Raw genomic sequence first — 12000 nt, forward strand, 5'->3', positions numbered from 1 at the left:
TGGAAGCATCAGTGATTGGCTGAGGCTCGAGCATGATGGAGATGCCATGGCTCGTAGCCTACTGTAGATTTCACTGCAGAATCTGAAATAATGTATTCTATTAACTAATTTATATTTTTGATAAATTAATTATCATTTAATAATATTTAAAATTATCCATTATTTTTATTTAATAGATTATCTTAATTTAAAAAATTATAAATCACAGTGACATTTTTTAAAAATCATATCAATTACATGTTAAATGATTTGAAATGCCTTATTTTTTTAAATATAATAGACATATATATATATATATATAATATCATATAATACTAAATACTGAATGAAATACTTCCGTTAAGGTCTGGACGGGATGAACAACGGAGGAATTATAATTGATGTCCACTTCGAGTTCTCTAACGCATCCCCAAATCACGCGGCCATGAAGCGACTATGAATTAAGTGTAGGATAGAATAAGGGAAGTGCACATTTACTCTATGAGGCGGCACAGGGAATAAGACTAGTGGGTTATTTTGTTTGTATGTGTGGAGGCGGAATTAAGCACTTGAAGTTCATAATCAAAGGCGCTAATGAATTTCCAAAATCTATACAAGGGTCATTCAATTTCAGAGCTTCCTGTTACGGTCAAAAGGCAGTTACACTGCGCTGTGCTAGTCAGTGATGCTACTGGATCCTTCTTTTCCAAACTTCCAACGAGCTTTTGACTCAATCTTCTTCATCATTGTCACAGCCTTTAAAATTCTCTTGGATGGCTCATTTCAGGAAATTAATTAAATAAATCAATAAAGCTGCAAAAAATGATTATAGAATCCCTTGTATCTTATTTTCCCTCGTAGATAAGTCGACAAAAGTCGCTCGTCACCATCCTACCCCACCTTTCACGCTTTGATATTTTGTTGAAGAACACAGGGTACGAGAGGAGGATGACTCTCTCCACCTCCTCAATTTTTATTATTCATTTTGTTTTATTAAATAATTTTTTAAATGATAGAATTAATGAAGGGTGAATATGGAGAGAAAAAAAAAAAGAGAGTCCCCTCTCTCACTGTTGCAATACTTGCTGAAAAATGGCAAGATACTAAAAATAACTCATCTTTTGGATTTTATTATTTTCCTTATAAATTATATTCCTTCTTCTCCATTTTCCGAGGGATTGTTGATTTGTTTTATTCATAAAAAAATAATTTATTTTGAGTGGGTAGCTCTTAGGTCGATTCTAATATCATCCTATTCTACAAGTTTTGCTGCTATGCAGGTATCTTTCCCTTTGAATTAAAAAAGAAAATAAAGAAGTGATTACACTTCCCTTGTTCGAAGAATACTAGAATCATGGTTCTTTCTGGCCATAATATGCGCCTAACATTTATTTGGCAGGAATAAAATAAAAGGTCACTCGAATTAAGAAGGGGAAAAAAAGGGAAAGATTTTTAAAATTTCAGTCCACTGTCACTGTTCCGGTCAACAAAATTTGTAAAAGCCAATCCATATCCAGAATTCTCTTTTGATGCAGTGTGCCACGACGGCCACGAAAGTGATTGGGAGACACAAGAAGGCCTAAGAAAAGGACCGAAGCCATAATTATTTGAAGGTCTTGGGGACGCTTGAGGAAACTGAAACTCGAGTTTTTAATATTTTTATCAGCAGGAAATACTGCAGAAGCATTGTATAATGGAAAGCAAACCCATGAAGGTAGAGGCGAAATCCCAAAAGCGGTCAGCGTTGGAGCGGACAAATTAAAGATGGCCTTTCATGGATCTTGAAATACATACAGATACAGCTCTGTGCATTTAAACGCCAGCAGTGACCCACCACGCAATTGAATTCGGAACTGGCGAGCCTGTGTTTCTTTAACTTACTCTTGACGTGCCGCTTCTCTTTTGACCCCTGAACAAGGAAATCGCCACCTCATGGCGGTGTTGTTTTCAGCGTGTGTACATGGGGCAACCGCGTTAGAATTTCCCACATCCCCTCCACAGCTTATGCATCTCATTGCTTACAATTTTTTCTTAAAAAAAATATATAATTTTATATTTCTATATTTTGTTCAAATTTTGTTATAAATTTTTACATTTTTTCAGTATTTTATATTTTTATATTTTTTTTTGTGTTTTAAATCTTCATAACATCACTCATTGAGGAATTTAGAACACCAGAAAATAAAAGTATGTAAATTTATAATATTAAAAAAATATAGAACTTATAACAAAACTCAAACAAAATATAAAGACTTAAAATTATATATTTTTTCTATATCATTTATTGTATTATTTCATCCATGTCTTTGTCTACAGAGTTGACAATCTGATTGTGATGTTGCGCTTTGGCCTCAATTGTAAGAATACTGCTCGAATATATCCTCAATCATCCTCATCCAAATTTATTGTCACTTGAATTTTTATTGGATATAATTAATTATAAAAAAATTAATTAATATGATTGATTTTTATTATAATTGATTATGTTATAATGTGATTTATTTGAATGTTTTTTTTTAAAATTAATTTTGTTAGAATTAAATATGTTTGTATATTTTAATTAGAATCAATTTTAAATGTATAAATTATCATAAAAATATTATTTTTAAAATTAAATATTGATAAATTTGTACATACAAAATTATTAAATATGTTAAACATTATTTAAAAATTAAAATATATTATTTAACTTATATATTTGATTAATTATAAAAATTTAAATTATATTAATATTAATAATTTAATTTATGTAAAAAATAACTCAATATATCTAAATTTAAATAAATTAAATAAAATAAAAAGATATAATTCTTAAATATTAAATATCAATTTTACAATAACATAAAATTTAATTAATAATATACAAGTTGATCTATAATAATATTATAAATGTATGCCATATGAATAATGGCAAGGATGAACATCCATCAATGTGATAAGTGGCAATGACGGACCTACATGAGTGTGAGAGGGTGGGCAAATGCCCCCACTTACTTGAAAAAAAATTATATGTTAATGTAAGAAAATTTTACACTTTGTGCCCACAAAATTTATGATTTTGAACCCACTAAAATATTAATCTTCCTTACTTGAAAAAAAAATGTTTCAATGTAGTATTAAAATTTAAATATAATTCTATATTTTGAATAGAGGAATATAAATATAATTAGTTAATTAATTTTATTTAACTTAATCTTAAAATTAAATATGTTGTATTTAAATAATAAATTTTCAAAATTTTTATAGGTTTTTTTTAATAAAAATGCCCTATTGACCAAAGGTCCTTAGTCTGCCACTAAATATGATAATCTTTTTCATGCTTTATTTAACCTTTTCTTTCATGCTACATAAAATCAGAATCAGCTTCTAATGAAAGCATGCAACAATAATGATGGTTCCAAAATCTTGATTGCTTTAGCAACTAAATCACATGGAATCATCAAATTCTTTGCAAAACACTGCAAATTATAAGAACTCCTGGCATCTCCCGAAGCCCCATCAACTTCACAGTTCGCAATTCACATGTGACATAAGAAATGTTACTTAACAAATTTACTTTTCCGCTCTCAATTCATTGAATAAAAAAAAAGGCATTTAGCCACTATTTGTGACCAAATATTTCATCGCCCTTGCACTATTGATTGACGAACCTATATCATTCATTCCCCGCATCCGCAAACCATCAACCACTTATTGCTGTTCTACTATACTTTCAATAACTGGACATGTTCTTCAAAAACCATACATCCCAACAGCTACAAAATCTATATCTTCATTCATGAAACGAATTTAAAAATTTCACATGGCCTATGGAAAATAAAAAGATAGAGAGGACTGTGGAAAATATTAGTCGAGAAGATACCCATATAAAACACATTAGATCAAAATAAAACACACCAGATCTACTAAGCTAAAGACCCAAATAACATGAAAGACGATGGAGGAATGCATATTGGGCAACAAAAATGCATGCAAAACAAAGGACCCATCAGATCGAAAGAGTTATATCCAGATCTTAAAAAAAGGTTGGAGAAGCTCACATACCTTGCAGGAGGCTTACAATGGTGCTGGAGGAGACTTGAACTGATTGGAGGAGAAGACGAAGAAGACGCTGGAGGAGGAGCAGATTGGAGATGGACCAACCAGATCGGGGCAACACAGACCTTGTTCAATGATGGTCGGAGATTGCAGTCAGTGGCCATTGATCGAAGATGGCAAATGACGACAATTGCAGGTGGGAGGAGGACGGCACGCATGAAGGAGCACATGAAGAGATAGATCGACTGTTAGACAGGAAGGGTACATGTTTTGAGTTAAGGGCAACATTGGCAGGTGAAAATTTCTGGCAGGTAATAAATATTGTAATGGTATTAGATGATATGGAGAAGCTATCCCAGGGAGCTTATTTCATAAGGTGGCCATGGCCCTCATAATTTATTATAAACAAATGGGGGTGTTTAGTTTTTTTTTCCCCCCCAAACCATGGATTTGCCAAGAATAATCAATTAACTTCTGTATCCAAACAGGCACTTGTTATGCATAAAATTAAATATGATACAACTTACAAATACATTTGTACAAAACAGTTGCAATCAAGGTGGTCAAACTTAAAATTTAAGTAAACTTATGATAAGAATATAAAGAAAAATCATAAACTCAAATTTAAACTCACAAAAGTTTACATTTATTAATAAATAACTATTAAGAATGTATAATTAAATAGTTAAAATATAAAATATGATCCAAATATGGTTTTAAGTATGTTTCAAATATAAGTCATTGAAATTAAATTTGTTTACATTGATATATTCTTTTACAAAACATGAAAATTCCAAAATAAGGCAACTTATCTTTTGTATTTTTGGTCTTCTTTTTCATTAATATTAATTTTTTTATTTTTTTTTTTTTTGAACCGGGTTCTAGCACTTCTAAAAATTGAATTCCACATAGCATATACTTAACTTACTCAATTAGATAAAAAAATTGATGAGCTTAATAAGTGTAACCAAATTTACATGTAATTCGAATTTATAAATAAATTGATATGATTGTATGAGTTATAAATATAAAAATGGTAAACTTAGAGGCCAACTTGTGAGCTTAACTAAATTTTTATTTAGTTCAAGTTTATGAGTGAATTAACACCATTTCATAAGGTAGAAGCATAAAAATTATAAATTCATAGATTTAACTCAAATATTTGATAATAATGGTCACAATTGCTTGTCATTTTCCCATGGATATAAGTCTAAAGGACATATTCGTGTGTTTGGATAAAAAAAAAGTAGTCATTTTATATTATGTTTTAATCAATAATCTAATGAAGGTAGTCATTTTTCAAGACTATTAATAATTATTGAGGGCAAATATGTTATTTTGTCAAAATAAAAAATATCACACAAGTCTCTAGACACTAAACAATAGTTATCACACTTCATGATATTTAGTTGTGATTTTCATCTTCAGGGGTATTTTTTATTCTTTGTTATTATCCCCTTTTGCCACTATTAGATTCATTTAGATCTCCTTTACTATTTTAGAGCTTGTAACTAATTAAAATAAAATACTGTTTGGGCTAAAACTGAAACAACACCTATTCAAAACGTCTCAACAGCTATGGTAAGAATTGGGTCGAGTGAGTGAAATATCAAGCTCAACAAGGGATCCAATAATGACAAGTTTGATCCATAACATGATGAAATGGCTTGACTGAGTAAACACAAGTTTTTGAATCCCTTAAGACTTTGAACTACTAGTTGTATTGTTGCTTTACACAAGAATATGATCTAAATGAGCCCCAAATCTCACAAGATCATGACCTTCACCCGCAGATATTTTATGAACATGGGTTGGCAATTACAAATAGACAACATAGCCTGTGCACACTATAAATAAGAGAACAGTAGTAGAGAAAAGGAGGAGGACACACAAAAAGATACCTTAAAATTCTTAAGAGCTCTATCAATCATTAGCCTTTAGCCTTAGTTTACCTTCTTGTTTAGTTCATGTTATCAATTTACCCATTGCAATTTCATGCTCACGCGCAACATTCTTGTTCCATTCTATTTCAACTTGCATCTCTACATCCAAGTGAAATGAGACTTACTATCTATAGTATGCCTGATACTTCAATTGTTTGGTTGATTTGCTTTCTAAACACAAACAAATGCTTAAAATTTGTAGGAGTTCTTTAACCAGTTGCAAAGGTAAGTTTTGATCTTTTTTTTTTGGTCCAAAAGAAGAAGGAAATTCTAATCAAGCACCATCAAGGTTTAAGAACTTCTACAGACATTTATGTCTATAACTATGATCACTATGGATGCTTAGTTTAATATAGTATTTTCACTTGTTCTTGTCCAATCCTTAGCATCTGAACATTAAAAAAAATTCATTACAGGGCCAACCTGCTAGTTTCTGCCCAAAAAAGTGCTTGTATACCAAAGGCAATTGTAGAAGTCACAAGACTGAAGAAAATTCAAATTTTTTGTGACAAAGCACAAGAAATGATTGTGAATGGCAAACCACAAGAGGGTTATTAGTATGGTCTTTTCGTTGGCCAGAGAGAGCCAAATATTGATTCAATTTTTTTCTTTTTTTAATAATAATTCACAATTTTTAGTGATAATTTATATTTATTTTGTATTCATGTTAGATTTATTTTTGAATTGTGAGTATCAAAGTATATTTAAGGTGTTTAGGTCAAAAAAAGTATGTTTAAGATGCTTTCAGTATGGTAAAAAGAATTTGAAAAAAAAAGTATGGTGAAGATCAAGGTGAAAAAATAAGATGGTCAAAAACCTTTGTTTGGTCATTGAACCTAATTGTAATTTCTATGATTACTCACAATAAATATTAATTATTTTTTGTTAAAAATTATAGTAATATATTGTTTAAACTATCCGTTGATTGAGGAATCAAACAATTAATAAAAGTTACAAACTGTTTTTGCTTAAAAAAACATATATATGAGAAATGCATTCGAGTTATACCAATAATATTTGGATTTGGAGTAGTGAGCTTGGTTGTGAATGTAAAGCTCAAACATTAGGCCTTTGTTCGGCCCAACAATACTCTTCGTCAATGTGAGAGTAGAGTTTTCTCTTACTGTCATTCCATCATCACTAAACGCTGGCTGAAAAGAAATAAGGAGATATAAAACACTGATATTTCAAATTGTTTTGCATATTCGTATCGATATCATATACTGATACTTATCGATATTTCTTGATACATATTTATAAAGTATTAGAACATTTTTAATTTAAAATATTTTAATTTTTGATACGTATATGATATTTCAAGATTGTGAGCTGACGCTTCAAGAAATTTTGTAAAAAATTAAATTTTATTAAAGATCACGATATTAATCTTGTTATTACTAATATCTTTTTTTATTTTATTTTAATGTCAATGATTATATTTTTCATAAAAAATAAGTTTTAGATGTAATAAAAAATAGAGACTGCATTTTTCTTAATTATAAAAACTTGGGAATGTCATCTTATGATTTACAAATTTATAAAGTCTAAGCAAGTTGCGAGTAGAACCAGATATAGAAGTTATCCTTTTTAAAATGATGGTTGAGAAGGAAAATACATTGATATTATACCTGTTAGTAGGATTAGGTGATAAATAATTAGGTATAGATAGAGTAAAAGTATAGTTTCATTTCTTTTATTGGCTATTATTATATAAGAATTTAATATTTTTTAGATTTTTTTGAATGATTATATTTTTAAATTTATTTTTTTTTTAAATAAATGTATACACAATAGATCGTATCATACTATTTTTTATAAGGTATTAATGTATTTGATATGTATATCAGTATTTGTGCATTAAAGTAGGGAGTAAAAGAGAGACAATGATAGGAAAATGTTGTACTGTACATGCATGTTTTACTGCTGAATCTTAATGATCATAAAATGAATGACTAGTTCAATTCATATATTTTATACAAATTGAAATAACAATGAAATAATATCATATTGGAACTTATCACCATCTTATTTGGGTATAATTTTTTAAAAATTTATTAAAAATAAATTGGAAAGTAAAATAAAATGATTAGTGGGTTAGCCCATTTAACCCACTAGTTCTTAAGGGATGGGTTAGAATTTTTTTAAGCTATATGAAAATGGGTCTAACCTAACCTAACTTGTATCTTTTCTAAACCATATAGGCCATGTAATGTCTATCTTAATATCATCAAAATTAGCACAACCAATCACTCCACATAATGGTAATTAAAATCATTAAATCCTCTTAAGTATACCACAATCATGGAAGGCTTAAATCACTTAAATATTTGAAATATAATTAAAAACTTTTGGAATCATAAAAAACTTTTAAATATGTAGTTTGAGCTCAAATTTGTTTATATTCAAAAGCAAAGGGAGTATGGAAAACAAAGGAAAGCAAAACAGTAAAAAAAAATATCATTTTAGTACATTCTAATAGAGACGTTAGGGCGTGTGGTCCACGCGCCATGATATGTGATATCGAGAAGGCAATTCAACCTTCATGCCATGCATCGTGGCTTGTGCACAACATGTCATGGTGCATATGCCCCTGTCATGATAGCCTTATAAGGTAAACTTCAGATATGTGTCATTTTTACATTTAATGTCTGATCAAAGTGATTCAAGTATTCACGTAAAGCTTAGTTGATAATCTAGTTAATAAAAAATTTTCTTCACAATTTGACATCATTGTGAAATTAGGACATTAGATGCAAAGAGTTAAATTTTATAACCAATTTAAGGCATCCGAGTGTTCAAATATCAAAACTCATACATTGACTTAATTTGGAACTTAAACTAAGTTTAATGGACTAATATACATGTGATTCAATAAGTAATCACATAATATCACATTAAACATAAGATTTAACCACCTAAGATCCCTATTTCACACAAAATATGACCAATCGTAATGTATTTGCATAATTATCACCACATATCACATATATTCATCTCTATATACACTTGTAATATCATTTAGTTAAGAAAATGGCTGGAATTGGCAATTAACTTTACAATCAATTGGTCATTTTTAAGTATAATTTGTTCTACGGGTTAATTAAGGATCCTTGTTAGTCTAAAAAAAACTTAAGAATGCTAATTCCTAATTGTTACTAGGATGACTTTAAAAGCAATTGGGATAAAGAGAAAATTAATTAGATTGAGCAAGGATAAGAGATTATGTGCCTACGAAGACTATAACATTGCATTTTAATCATGAACCAATCAATTTTCTAGATCTATCCAATCTTTGAAAAAAATAGCAAAGAAATTAGTTTTCATTTAATCTTTTCTTGTTTAATTTCTATTTCTTAATCAATTAAACTCAATCAAGTTGTTATTGTTCTTGGTTAATTTAAATAACTAAGGTTTTAATTTTAATCAACTTCATGAGAGATTCGACCTAGGTTGTATGCTATACTCATGAAGGTGTTTCTTAGTTTAATTTGGGTGTTTAAGCAACTAGTGTACATCAGTGGCACAATGAGAACTCTCTCACTTGCCTCATGCCATCCGATCTTGATCTAATGCAATCTCCACCCTAGCTCATTCTTAGAGTTGTCTATTGATTCAAAATATTAATTAACAATCTTAAAGCATGGTTAATTTAATTAATCTACTAATTTTCATTCATTAGTAATTAAGTTATGGATTAGAAACTTATGATATTATAAACCAACCTATATGGTCCAGGTTGGCCTATATTCCTTCATTTCTTGATCTTATTCTCTTCTTCCCCTCAAACACTATCATTGCCACTCTTCTCACCAAATCTCCTTAAGGAAGAGGTGGTGTATCAAGACAAAGAGATTGTTTCTTAGAAGAATTACACGATACTACATTTTAGGATAAAGCTAACATCCACACTAGTAAGGGTGTGACATCAAATGCTAGAGTTTTAGGCAAGGTTGTTTGAAGTAGGTAAAGTTATAAAGTTATTAATTGATTCTCAAAGATATGACCAAACTATAGATACTTCAACTTTTAGATTTGAGCCAAATAGGAATATATAAACACTCACATAATCTATAAAAAGAGCAAGCAGAATCAAAACTCATGTTTGAGCAATCATATTAGAGCTAAATGGGATTTTGATGGCGTTTGATTTGACAATCTGTGGGCAAATGATTCTTGCCCAACTTGATTTAAAACTTACTTAAAGGAGGGATCGAATTGAACCTTGCTGACACCAAACTTGGAAATACTATCGCTAACATAGTTGAAATCCTATTTATGGTAAGCTTTCTCAAATTTGTCTGCTGCCTTTAAAACTCATAGCTTTTTCTTTCGCTTTACTTTTACTTATGGTTTTTAATTATTTGCATAGCTTGAATGAATAGTGGGTCTAGACTCCACATCTCCTCTCTTTAATTGTTTGCATAGCTTTTTCTTTCACTCTACTTTTACTTTAGTCTTGTAATTCTCAATCTTTCTTTATCTCTTTAATCCACTCTCTATTTCATCATGTTCCTCAAGCTTGTTCTCCAAACCTCTAACCTCTATCATCTATTACATTGTGTGTTGTTACCTTAATGGCATCTTTCTATGGCTATACACCTTGTCGTCATCATATGAGCCGTGAACTCATATCAGGCTCATAACTCAGTGCCTTTAAGGATATGTGGCGATACATATGGAATCCTATTTTAAAAAAACTCTCCATCATTCATATATAGCTATTTAACGATCAACACCCTTCAAGATTAATGGTAAGGAGACATTACTCTGATTTTGAAATAAGGAGGGCTACATTACTCTAACAAAAAGTTAAGGATACTAGGTTCTCTCGACAAAAAAGTAATGAGGCAAATTTTGCTTTTAACCTATAAAAAAATAAATTAAATATTTACTTCATCCTGTTCTTATTACAAGGTACTTATAACCACCTCATTAAAATCAAGTAGAGGTGATTAAACCATTAACGTTATATAAAAATAAAATGAAAGGCAAAGAGGTAAAAATATCCACAAAATCATCGACCAAAAGGATCCTGTAGCTTAAAGTGAGAAAAAAGGCAAAAATATTCATAACATTACTTTAGTAAGGGCAACAATGACCAATCTATTAAATCCCTTAAATATTGAGGTTTAATTAACACCTAAGCAAAAATTGACCTTTTTTTTTACTAAGGTAGACTAAAAGAGTTTTAAGCAAAGGCTTAAAAATACTCATGAAATTGTCTAGCAAGAGCATCTAGTAATTTAAAGTGAGAAAAAGTATATGAGCACTCATAATGTTACTTTAGTAGGTACAACAGTGACCAACTTTTTAAAATTACCTGACACTTATTACTTCTCTACTTGGAAAAGTAATGGGCAATTTATGCCACACAATTTCTTTCCATCGCCATATATCTTACCCTCTCCCTACCTCTTCTCTTATTTTTCTTGTTTGTAAAACCTAATATTCAACATAGTGAAACGAGTTATACACAATCAAAGATTAAGAACAAAGATGATATGGCTTGCTGCAAAGAATGCAAGCACTTCATAAAGGAGGCCATCTCTACTCATGATGCCCTTGTGGTTGTACATACCTTATTTGCTACCTACCTTAAGAATATTAGCACCGCCTTAAGCGATTTCATCCATGGTGAGGTTCAAAATCCTCAATTGACTTTCAACACTACAACTCTACCCACCAATGTTCCAATCATGGTGTCGATATCGCCATTTGAGACTCTGAACTTGAAAATGATGAAATTGATTCAAGAAGCAGAGAAGGCATTTGATCAATTTGATGATGCCCTTGACAGAGATTTCAAACATTTCTCTGGCAAAGTCTCCTCAAAGAAACTTCTGACGGATTAGTTATTGTTATATCTACTAAAGTAATGTTATAAATATTCTTGCTTTTTTTCTCAATTTGGCTTACTAGATGCTCTAGTCGATAATTTCATAAGTATTTTTGCCCTTTTGTCTAATACTTTTCAATCTACACTAGCAAAAAATGATTAATTTTTGCTTAGATGATAGCTAAACAATCAAGTCTAAGTGAT

This window comes from Prosopis cineraria, unplaced genomic scaffold (assembly GCF_029017545.1).
Source record: "Prosopis cineraria cultivar Desert tree isolate PC_DT_omini unplaced genomic scaffold, ASM2901754v1 PC2, whole genome shotgun sequence".
Lineage (NCBI taxonomy): Eukaryota > Viridiplantae > Streptophyta > Magnoliopsida > Fabales > Fabaceae > Prosopis > Prosopis cineraria.